This window comes from Triticum aestivum, chromosome 2B, assembly GCF_018294505.1.
Source record: "Triticum aestivum cultivar Chinese Spring chromosome 2B, IWGSC CS RefSeq v2.1, whole genome shotgun sequence".
Classification (NCBI taxonomy): Eukaryota; Viridiplantae; Streptophyta; class Magnoliopsida; order Poales; family Poaceae; genus Triticum; species Triticum aestivum.
The window spans coordinates 670,495,149-670,504,923 of NC_057798.1; the positions used below are offsets into that span (position 1 = coordinate 670,495,149).

The window sequence follows — 9,775 nt, forward strand, 5'->3', positions numbered from 1 at the left end:
CATCATGCCCGGTCAGTGTTTTCGATGCGTTTCACGGAGAAAATCATAGGAAATTCATAGGGTGCCGAAAAAATACGAAAACTCACAGGCATGATGGCCCTGCCGATGAGTGCGTGTGGAAAAAGTTAGGGGTCCACCGGCTCAGTAAGAAAAGAGAACGCAGTTCGGGGCTGACATCGTTCATATCCGATCAGTGCGGGTTGCATGGGAGGCACGAGGTGGCACCCACGAAAAGTCACCCAAATTTGGGATGCAGTGGGCATGCCCATCTTAGGGCCCCACGCAAAAGTTGAACGAATTCGGACACCAAACGCACGTTGCGTCACGCTCGGTCAGTGTTTTTTGCGATTTTCGACCTGGAAAACCCTAGAAAATGCGCCGAGCGCCGGAAAAATACGCGAATTGGCGTGGGTGTTGTGGATGGTGATGGCAACGTGTGGAAAAAATGTCGTGGCATTTGACGGAGAAGAAAAAGATTTTGGTGCAATTGGCGTGGGGGCCTACGTTCGTGCTGTTTATGGTGATGGCAACGTGTGGAGGAAAAAGTGTCGTGACGTTTGACGGAGTAAAAAAAATCGTAGTTCGGAACCATATTTACAAAAAAATTGTTTTCCATTTGAAATTAAAAAAATAAACAAAATTACAAAATAAACATATTTAATACTGTGATATGGCTCTACATAACTGCCCGGCAGTACACTGTCTGACAATGAACTGCCCGGGCAGTTAGGTAAAGTCATATCACAATATAAGATATGACCATGCAATGACTATCGGAGGCGGCTATATAAACTGGTGTGGACACCATCCGGCTGCCGAGGTGGGACTAAATTAGAATGGCTGCTGCATTGGCCGGCAGAGTGACAGTGCGTGACGCCGCGCATGGGCCGGCCCATTGACTCTGCGCGCGGTGCGGGGGCAGGGTCGGCGGGGGTGAGGACTAAAGTTTAGTCCCACCTCGCCCGCTGAACGACGCCGCGGCCGCCTTATATACTTGCCTCCCACCGGCCTTTCGAACTCTTCTGATTCCCACCCCATCCCGCCACTGCCCTGTTGACTGTGCTGCAGGCTGTAGCTGGGCCGAAAGGCCGGCCCTTTCGCCGCCCGGCTTGATCGGGCCGGACCGATTACGCGCAGTTGCGGCCTGCAACCGGTTGGGCTGCTTTTTTTAATCACTATTTTTTTTCCTTCTCGCGCGCTGAGGGACGCCACGACCGGCTTATATAGCCGCGTTCGTCCTCTGTGTTAGATTTAAAATAGCTAATACTAAAGAGATTTGACATTACATACATTCGTGATCTGAGGTTAAGAAAACATTGAAGATAATGGCTCTCTTTTTGAAGAATATGCATGATCCATGTGAACCTTCACAAGCTCTGAGCAGGTGAAGACTCACATCGATCCTGCATATCCTCCAAATAGAGTCCCACGAACTGAGATGTTTGTGCATTGACCGAAAGAAAACTATATAAAGGAGTCAACGGCGCGCCGGCTTAGCGATGTGGTATTAAACTACAATGCATGTTTTTAATAAATGCATCGTGGGCCAGCCGGCGGTAGTTTGACGGGACGGGCCAAGTGGCCCACTATGGCGTGACCACGTCGATGACACCGTACGTGCGTGCATGGCATGGAAACCAAGCCGCCATTACCTCGCCCCAAGACCGCCTAGCCCCGCCGCCTCCACGCGCATCCTCACCCGTCCCCGATCCGACGGTCGCACCGCCGTGGCCGTCCAAACTCCCTTCCCTGCCGGCCTGACGGCGGCCATCTACGCACGCGACTTGGATCTCAGGCCCGGCCGTGCCGTCTAGGCAAATTCGCCGGCACCCTAAACCCTAGGACGGGCCGTCGGCCAGCGCGCTCGTGTGGGTAGAGAGCGTGCGGCTGCCACGACTAACCCACACCGGGTGGGGTTTGGCAACGGGGGCTGCCGGTGCTCGTCTAGACGCTGGAAGGTATGGTATTAAACCATATGTAATCTTTTTTGAATCTCGTAACTAGTTAGATAACTGGCATCTTATTTAGAATGCAAGAATTGGGAGATGTGTACTGCTCGATTGAGAAGTGGTGTGAATTGGTGGAAAAATTCACACCCAGACAGCGCATGATGCTACGTGGCACAAGTTTGGACTGTATGTTGAGAATTCCTTCCGTGAAAATGAGGAAAAATTTATTGGAATTTATGATTACAACATATGATAGTACTAGAAAGCGATTTATTATTCGACCAAATACAGACGGCATCAGTGTGCTTAATGAAGATGTTTACGACATATTCGGGCTATGTAACGAGGGTGATGATGTCAGTAGCATGATAGCAACAGTACAACTAGATGCCAAAAAAATGGTTCCGAATCGGCTTCTAGACAAAAGAACAGGCCTAATCCTCATCGATGAGTTGATAAAAAATATTGTTGATACTCAGTCATATGATGATGATTTTGTGAGAAGGGCCGTACTGGTTCTTATGGGTACAGTCTTAGCACCACAATCCACCAAGTTTGTTCCTTATCGTTATTACAAAATGGTGGAGGACGTGAACGCTATCAAGTCATACAATTGGAACGATTTTACGTTGAGGGTGTGCATGGATGCTATTAAAAAATTGGTCGAAGATCTTGAAAAATTCAAGTGGCCTATCAGAAACTTGGCTCTTCTTCAGGTACAAGAAATTTGTAATAATTGTATGTACATATTTTTTTATGTGATCTATGTGTCCGACTCACTCGTGTTTACTATCATGCAGTATATATACTGGGAAAAAGTTGAGCCAATTGGTGTGGATACATTTGATCCTTTGTCTCGTGAATACCCACTAATGGTTAACTGGCCAGAAACGGAAGGAAAAAAGAGAGACGACTATGACAACATGCACGGGCGTGGCACCGGCAATGTAAGTCAATAAGTATAGTCCTTATTGGTTGCAAATAGTAATTAACTATAGTTGTTATTTTTTTTTGTTGTACAACTTGAAAATTGCGTTAGCCAAGAGTACAGACGTGCTAAGGTAGCACGTGAAGGGACTGTCCCAGATGAAGAAACGAAGAAACCTAAACGGAAAGGTGGTGGCAGGAGTAGAAAGCCAAGCACGTCAGGGGTTTCATCGAACACGACTAACAGTATGGACCGTGTGATGACATACATAAAGCTGCTTCACAAGGAGGTTCTCAATATACCCGAAATATATGCACAGGTAATGTAGAAGTTATATTAAACATGTTTTAGTTGTTCAAATGCTGATCGTGTTTCATTTGTGTTTGTAGATGGTAATGGAAAAGTTGAACACGGAAGGTGTGTTGTACAAACCCAATAAGAGGGACAACAATGATGAATTTGTTAATGTACGTCAAGGAGTTGGGATGGAGAATGGCCAGTACAAGTCATCAAAATATTGGCCAGATATTGATTCACCTACCGACGTGGAGCTAGTAACATCTTTCACGTGTTTCAATGATACGGACGTGCCCGTTGATGACACGGGTGCTCCGACGACGACACCGGGTAAAGGTGACGCTACTGATCCTTTCATTATACACGATAATGAAAAGTCCCCATGTTCGTCATCAACTGTACGTACAAAAGAGTTTCCGTCTATGTCCTGAACCCCGCAGAATGCTGATATTTCTGATGAGTCTATGGGTGGTTTGTCACCAACAAAGTCTGAAGACATGTCTGAGAGTTTCCCGGCAAAGAGCAACATAGGTAATGGTGAAGGCAGTCAGGACAATGAAGGTAAACGCAAACGAAATCCGTCGAAATATTGTCAATCCCCGTACGACCTTCTCATTACCCGCAAGAAACGTGTTAAAAAAAGTAAGTCAAGTACTACTTTATAATTCATTCATGCGTTACGTAAATTTTTTATTATTTTTAACAACTGTAGCTGCATTGTTTTAGATCTATTTGCATCGTCACCATATTCAATTCTGGCAAGTACTCTTAATATGACTCCGGATCACATAGAGGCAGCCAGAGTTTTTGTTGAGACTCTCGCATCGACAAAGAAGCATGCACACCGAACCGTGGTCGATATGCCGCCACTAGATGGGGACATATGCACGCCGGCTATGCTTCACGATGTCCTGAAGTTTAAATGGTTGAATGACGCTGTAAGTATGACTTTGGTTTTAACAAGACTCTCATTTCAACTTCACAAGTTGATAAATTTTTTTGTTTATGTATGCAGATAATCAATGCATATTGTAAACACCTACAACACCGTGATTTCTCTGACCGTTTCATATCAACAACGTGGTTCCCAAAATTTATGTTGGGTAGGGCTAGGGGAAAGACCAAGTCAATTAATGATTTAGAATGAAAACAAGTTACAAAGAAAGCAAAAGTCGTCGCAAGAGTAATGGATGAGTATTTCAGACGGGACAAGGTATTTCTTTCATATTTATTTGTTTTTGTTATTCATTACTATTTAATTGCGCTAACATCATTTGATTACTATATAGGCATATTTTCCTATGCACGTTAATGATAATCATTGGATAACCATAGTGATGCACACCGTCAAGGAGGAGTTTCAAGTTCTTGACTCAAATTCTAAAGGCGCAATTAGCCAAAGAATTCGCAATATGATTGGCACCCTGGTACGCTAAAATTTTCACACTCGCATTCAGAAAATTATTGAGTTATACATTAAATTCTGGTTTGTTAATTTCTTTCAGAGAGCTGAAATATCTAAGGATGTTATGGAGGCCAACTCTATTCTTGAATCAAAAAAATTTCCAGATGTCTCATCGTGGCCAATTAATGAGTATAAAATGCCGGCACAACATGATGGGTAAGTTAAATGAGTACAAGAAAGTGGATGCTATATCCTATGCTGATCACACATGTTTATTGCAGAATGTCTTGTGGACTTTTTGTGATGTGGTGCATAAAATATTGGGACGGAGATCGCTGGACACATGAATTTGACCAGCAAGAGATTAATGAGTCAAGGCCACGTATTGTCGCGGAAATCATTTTTTCTGAGGTCAACAAATTAGAGAAAGTGAAGATGAAAATTGTTAAAATCATGGAGAAGGAGTAGGTATTAGCATTGGTAGGGTTTTTGTCCCGTAGAAGGTTTCCCTACCATTGTTGGATACTTTGATCGATTGTAATGCGACATGGCACTGGGATAGATTTCGACAATTTTCCATGTTTTATTTATTGCTTTCGTGAGACACTACACATTTAAATGCGTGTGGGCAAATAATATTTTTCTGTCCTAAAATGTATCAGTTTGCCTCTGTGATATTACGGGCATGTTTGGTTCATAACTTAGCTAGCCACGCCAAAGGTGTGCTGTGCCACATCTTTCTAGGTACACGTTTGGTTTTTTACTAAGGTTGGGCTTGCCACAGCTGGAAGAGGTTTTTGCTGTAGAAATTTGTGCCTAAGGTGTGACGCTTGTTTTAGCCGTCACACTTTGCTGTAGAAATTTGCCCCTAAATGTAGTGTTGTTGTTGTTCCTACTCGCGGCGGTCATTTTTTATTAAAAAATATGCCCACTGTCCTGAGTTGGTGCGGTGTGGATAAAACCTGCACAATATCCCACGTCGATTCTGGTGGCAGCAGCGGCGCTGGATCCGACGAATATTCCAGGCCGTGCGGTGGCCGCCCGCCGAGGCAGTTGCGGGCCTGCGCACTCCAGCTAGTGCGGGCTGGCGCCATTGGCAGTGCGCCACGCGCGGGTCTGCTGGCGCAGCACCCGGCCGACCGACAGGCGCGCACGTCTCGTCCCGCCCCAGCCAGCGGGCACATGCAACGATCCCAAGGGGGAATATGGCAATCTGTCGGCCCATAAACGACGCGCGTTGGGCGCGTCGGGCCGATCCTATTCGTGCGCGTTCTGCCGAGTAGGTTTAGTCCCACCTCGCCCGCGGAGAGACGCGCCGACCGGTTAACATACCCGCGTCTTCGCCTTCTCACAAGCTCGCTACAGAATATTAATGAATGCCCTGCTGTGCGCCGTGGCCTCCAGGCCCTCCACGCTCGCGGCTAGAAGGCATTGTAGTTTACTGTCCGTGCGCGCAGCTGGCCACGGCTGGGTTTTTTTTTTAAAAAATTGTCACATACATTAAATTTTAAAAATGTTCATAACTTGACTAAGCCATGACAACAGTAACACATTCATACAAATATAATAAGTTTCACACATAAAAATATAAATCGCATGTCCTCATATAAATCGCATGTCTCATAACATTGAATAGGGTGGCATAAACATTAACTCAAAGTGCCATGTCTATTATTCTTAAACAAATAAACTGAAAGTGGTAATGACTTTCATCGAACAAGGTGGTTTAAAGAATAAACTCAAAGTGCCATGTCTCTTATTCTTAAACAAATAAATTAAAATTGCCACTGCCTTCAATTGATTATGAATACTTCATCTTTATGCCCGGTTCTCTTTATGCTCGGTTCCTACATAACAAATTGAAAGAACTCATCAGACAATTGTGAAGAGAGAACCAAAAAATAATTAAAATTATGGAAAACTTACTTTTCATTCTCAGGGCACGTTTGCCGTCTATGGCCCTCTCTCTTACAAATGCCACAAAGAGGACCGGGTTTTTTCTCAGAAAATGATATTGGTCTTCCATTTTTTGTAACATTTGGATCTTTCTTTGCCCGCCCTGTCCTGCTCTGTTTAGGGGCGCCCTTCATGGAAACTTTCACGGGATCACCTATGACATCAACATGTTGTTCCGGCTGACGTGACTCCTCATGCACATTTCTTGTACTACCAACGGCATCATCATCAGAGACCTTTTTCTTCCCTATTATATTCTGCAGACATTGCATCAACTCATCATAGACAAATGGATCATTTGAAGCAACATGAAAAGCTTTAGCTCCTGTTATACTGAGTTGACTATAGCGAGCACGCTGCTCTGCCCCTGTCCAACCCCAGCCAAACAAGTCACTCTTTCGCTGTGCAGGCATCCCACCTCTCGCAACTTTCGACATCCTCTTAAGGATGCAACACTTAGGTATTTTAGATATTTTGAGATGAACCAACACATATAGAATGTGTTTGCAAGGCAATCCTTTCTGAAGCATTCGTCCACAACTGCAGTCTATCGTATTCTCAGAGTTTTCAGCTCGATAATTCACGCTGAACTGAAATTTCCGGTTATTCCTCCATGTCACGATGAAGGTGTGGCAGTCAACTCCCACTAGCGTCTCAAAAATCTTAAGCTCTCCCATCTTCTTCAGATCTTGTTGAAGAATATAAAAATTGAAATGAGTGAATACTTTGGCGGCATGCTTCTCAATATCCTTATATTCTGTGACTGATGGTGGCAATGACTGATTTGAAACACAGTCATCATGCGCCTCGTTCTCACGTAGTCGGACTATGCAATTCTCATAATGCACAACTAGGTCAACAATAGTCATACCGCCATCCAAGTGCAGGTGAAGACAAGAGTTAAGACTTTCACTCCTCTGATTACTGCGCATACCCAAAAAAAACCATCTGACAGATATGATGCTGCCCACAGAGTCCTCTTCTTGTACATCCTACTCAACCACTCTTCTGTTTTATCAGTCTTCCATTTACGAACGAAAGCGTGCCATCTCGCCTCAAAGTTGGCTGGAGAGGTGGAGTAGTACAAGAGTGCCCTGAACTCACTTAGCGATTTGTAATTAAGGTGCTTCTGCATGTTTTTTTCCACGTGCCATGAGCAGAGACGGTGCAACACATCAACCAAAACCAACCGAATAGCTCGTATCATTGCAGCGTCTCCATCTGTGATGATTGACCTTGGCTTTTTCTAACAATTGGCCTTCAGGAATATCTGGAGCAGCCACACATATGTCGCTTCGGTCTCATCGGACACAATGGCACAACCAAAAACTGTGGTGCAACGGTGATTGTTTACACCAACAAAGGGGATGAACGGCATACCGTATCTGTTCATCTTATATGTGCTGTCGAACACCGTGACATCTCCATGCAGTTGATAGTCCCGCCGCGACTGTGCATCGCACCAGAACATGCTCTTCAAACGACCCTCCTTATCAAGCACGTACTCAAAGAAAAACTCTGGATCCTTCTCTTTTTTGCTCCTCATAATCCCAATTGCCGTGTTAGCATCACCCTTCGCAATCAACTTCATTTTTTCTCGGCAACATAGGTTGTACACGTCTCGTCTCAGAAACCCACACTTATCATACGAGCCATACCTGCTAATGAAGTTGTCAACGATGATATGCTTTCTGATCCCAGCTCCTTCCATCGCCAAGATCTCAGCTATCTGGTGATCTCCCATCACTCGATGTGACCGCAGAAATACCACCTCATCTGGTCTAGCCAACAAATGGTTGTGATCATCCATAAAAGCTGCCACGAACCAAACTCCACGTCCTTTGTCCAACTTCACGACTAAATGTGCGCCACACTCGCAACGAGTCTCTGGTCTTAGCATGCGGGTACGGCCCTCCGGGTTTAAAAATTTACTGCGACGCTTTCCTGCCCTCGAGCAAACGTATCTCCTATATCGAATAGTGGTTGAAAGTCCTTTTCCTCGTTTCACCTTATCTTTTCTGATACTGAATCCACGGTCTTTGGCGTAGTTATTATAGAACATGTGAGCCTCCCATTGTGATGCAAATCTCATACCCATAACCTTCAACTGTGTCTCCAGCGCACGTTGCTGGATTTCAGCTTCCTCAATGTCCATATTAGCTCCATCCTCATGCTCATCTCCATCTTCACCACTCCAACCATCAAAGTTAGCCTACAATATTCCACATAAGCAAGTGTAAGTTTTCATTACCAACTATTTATTATTCAATGACATCTTAAATTTTGGACCGAACCTGGCTTATGTTATCCCCGAAAGATCCAACACCATGATTTTCCTCGTTGTGAACGTCAATATCCTCCTGCACATAAAAAAATCATATGCACGTGTAAGTACCATATGGTTCTTCATCCGACAAAAAGAATGTACAAGACACTTACGTTTTCACTACAAGCACCCTCCTCCTTCTTTTCAAAATCCTCCTCAGGTAAATTATCGTACGACGACCAGGATTCATTGTCGCTGCCATCATCATCATCTTTACTATCATTACCATTCGTACGATCAACACTATCGCTACCATCCCACTCACTCGTGTCCAAAAACAGATCCGTAAATCCAGTTTCTTTATCCATTAAATGATCTCTCAACCTACACTGCAATATTATAATAAAAATTGATCTATCAATTTTAAATCAAATTAAATGTACTACGATCATACAGATGAGAAATTCTTATCTAACAAGAGATTGCACATAATTATTTACAGATTCAATTTTTTTGACGAACTAGAAGGCTTACATGGCATGCACGTGCACTTCGGCCCGCCTGGCGTGGCTGCAGACGGCGAGGACGTTGCCGGAGAGGTTGATCACGGAGTTGCGGGCGGCGACGGCGTTCACGTAGGCCACGTCACCGCGACGACCTGCATGGAGGCGACATCACGTACGGTGGGCGACTCGAAGATCTGTCCGCGCCGGCCAGATCCCGGGTGAAGACGGGGAGAAGGCGGCGATCGGCCGAACGGGAAGATGTTGGAATTGGCAGCGTGATCACGTTTAGATCGGCGGGGAAAGGCGGCTATCGGCTGGTAAGGGCGGCGATCGGCGGGGCGGGGCGACGTTGGAATGGGCCGCGTGATCAGCGCAGGTCGTGGTTTTTTTTTCGCGCGAGGGCGAAAGGGTAGTTGCGAGACAGCCGTATCGGCTCGAGCCGTGCGCTCGGCTCTACCTGTATGGGTA

At 45.1% G+C, this 9,775-nt stretch overlaps 1 protein-coding gene across 1 annotated transcript in view; it reads left to right on the forward strand.

Moving 5' to 3' along the window:
* Positions 1 to 9,775, forward strand: part of LOC123039381 (E3 ubiquitin-protein ligase RNF14-like) — a 22,689-nt gene that overhangs the window by 8,381 nt on the left and 4,533 nt on the right. The window lies entirely within an intron of this gene.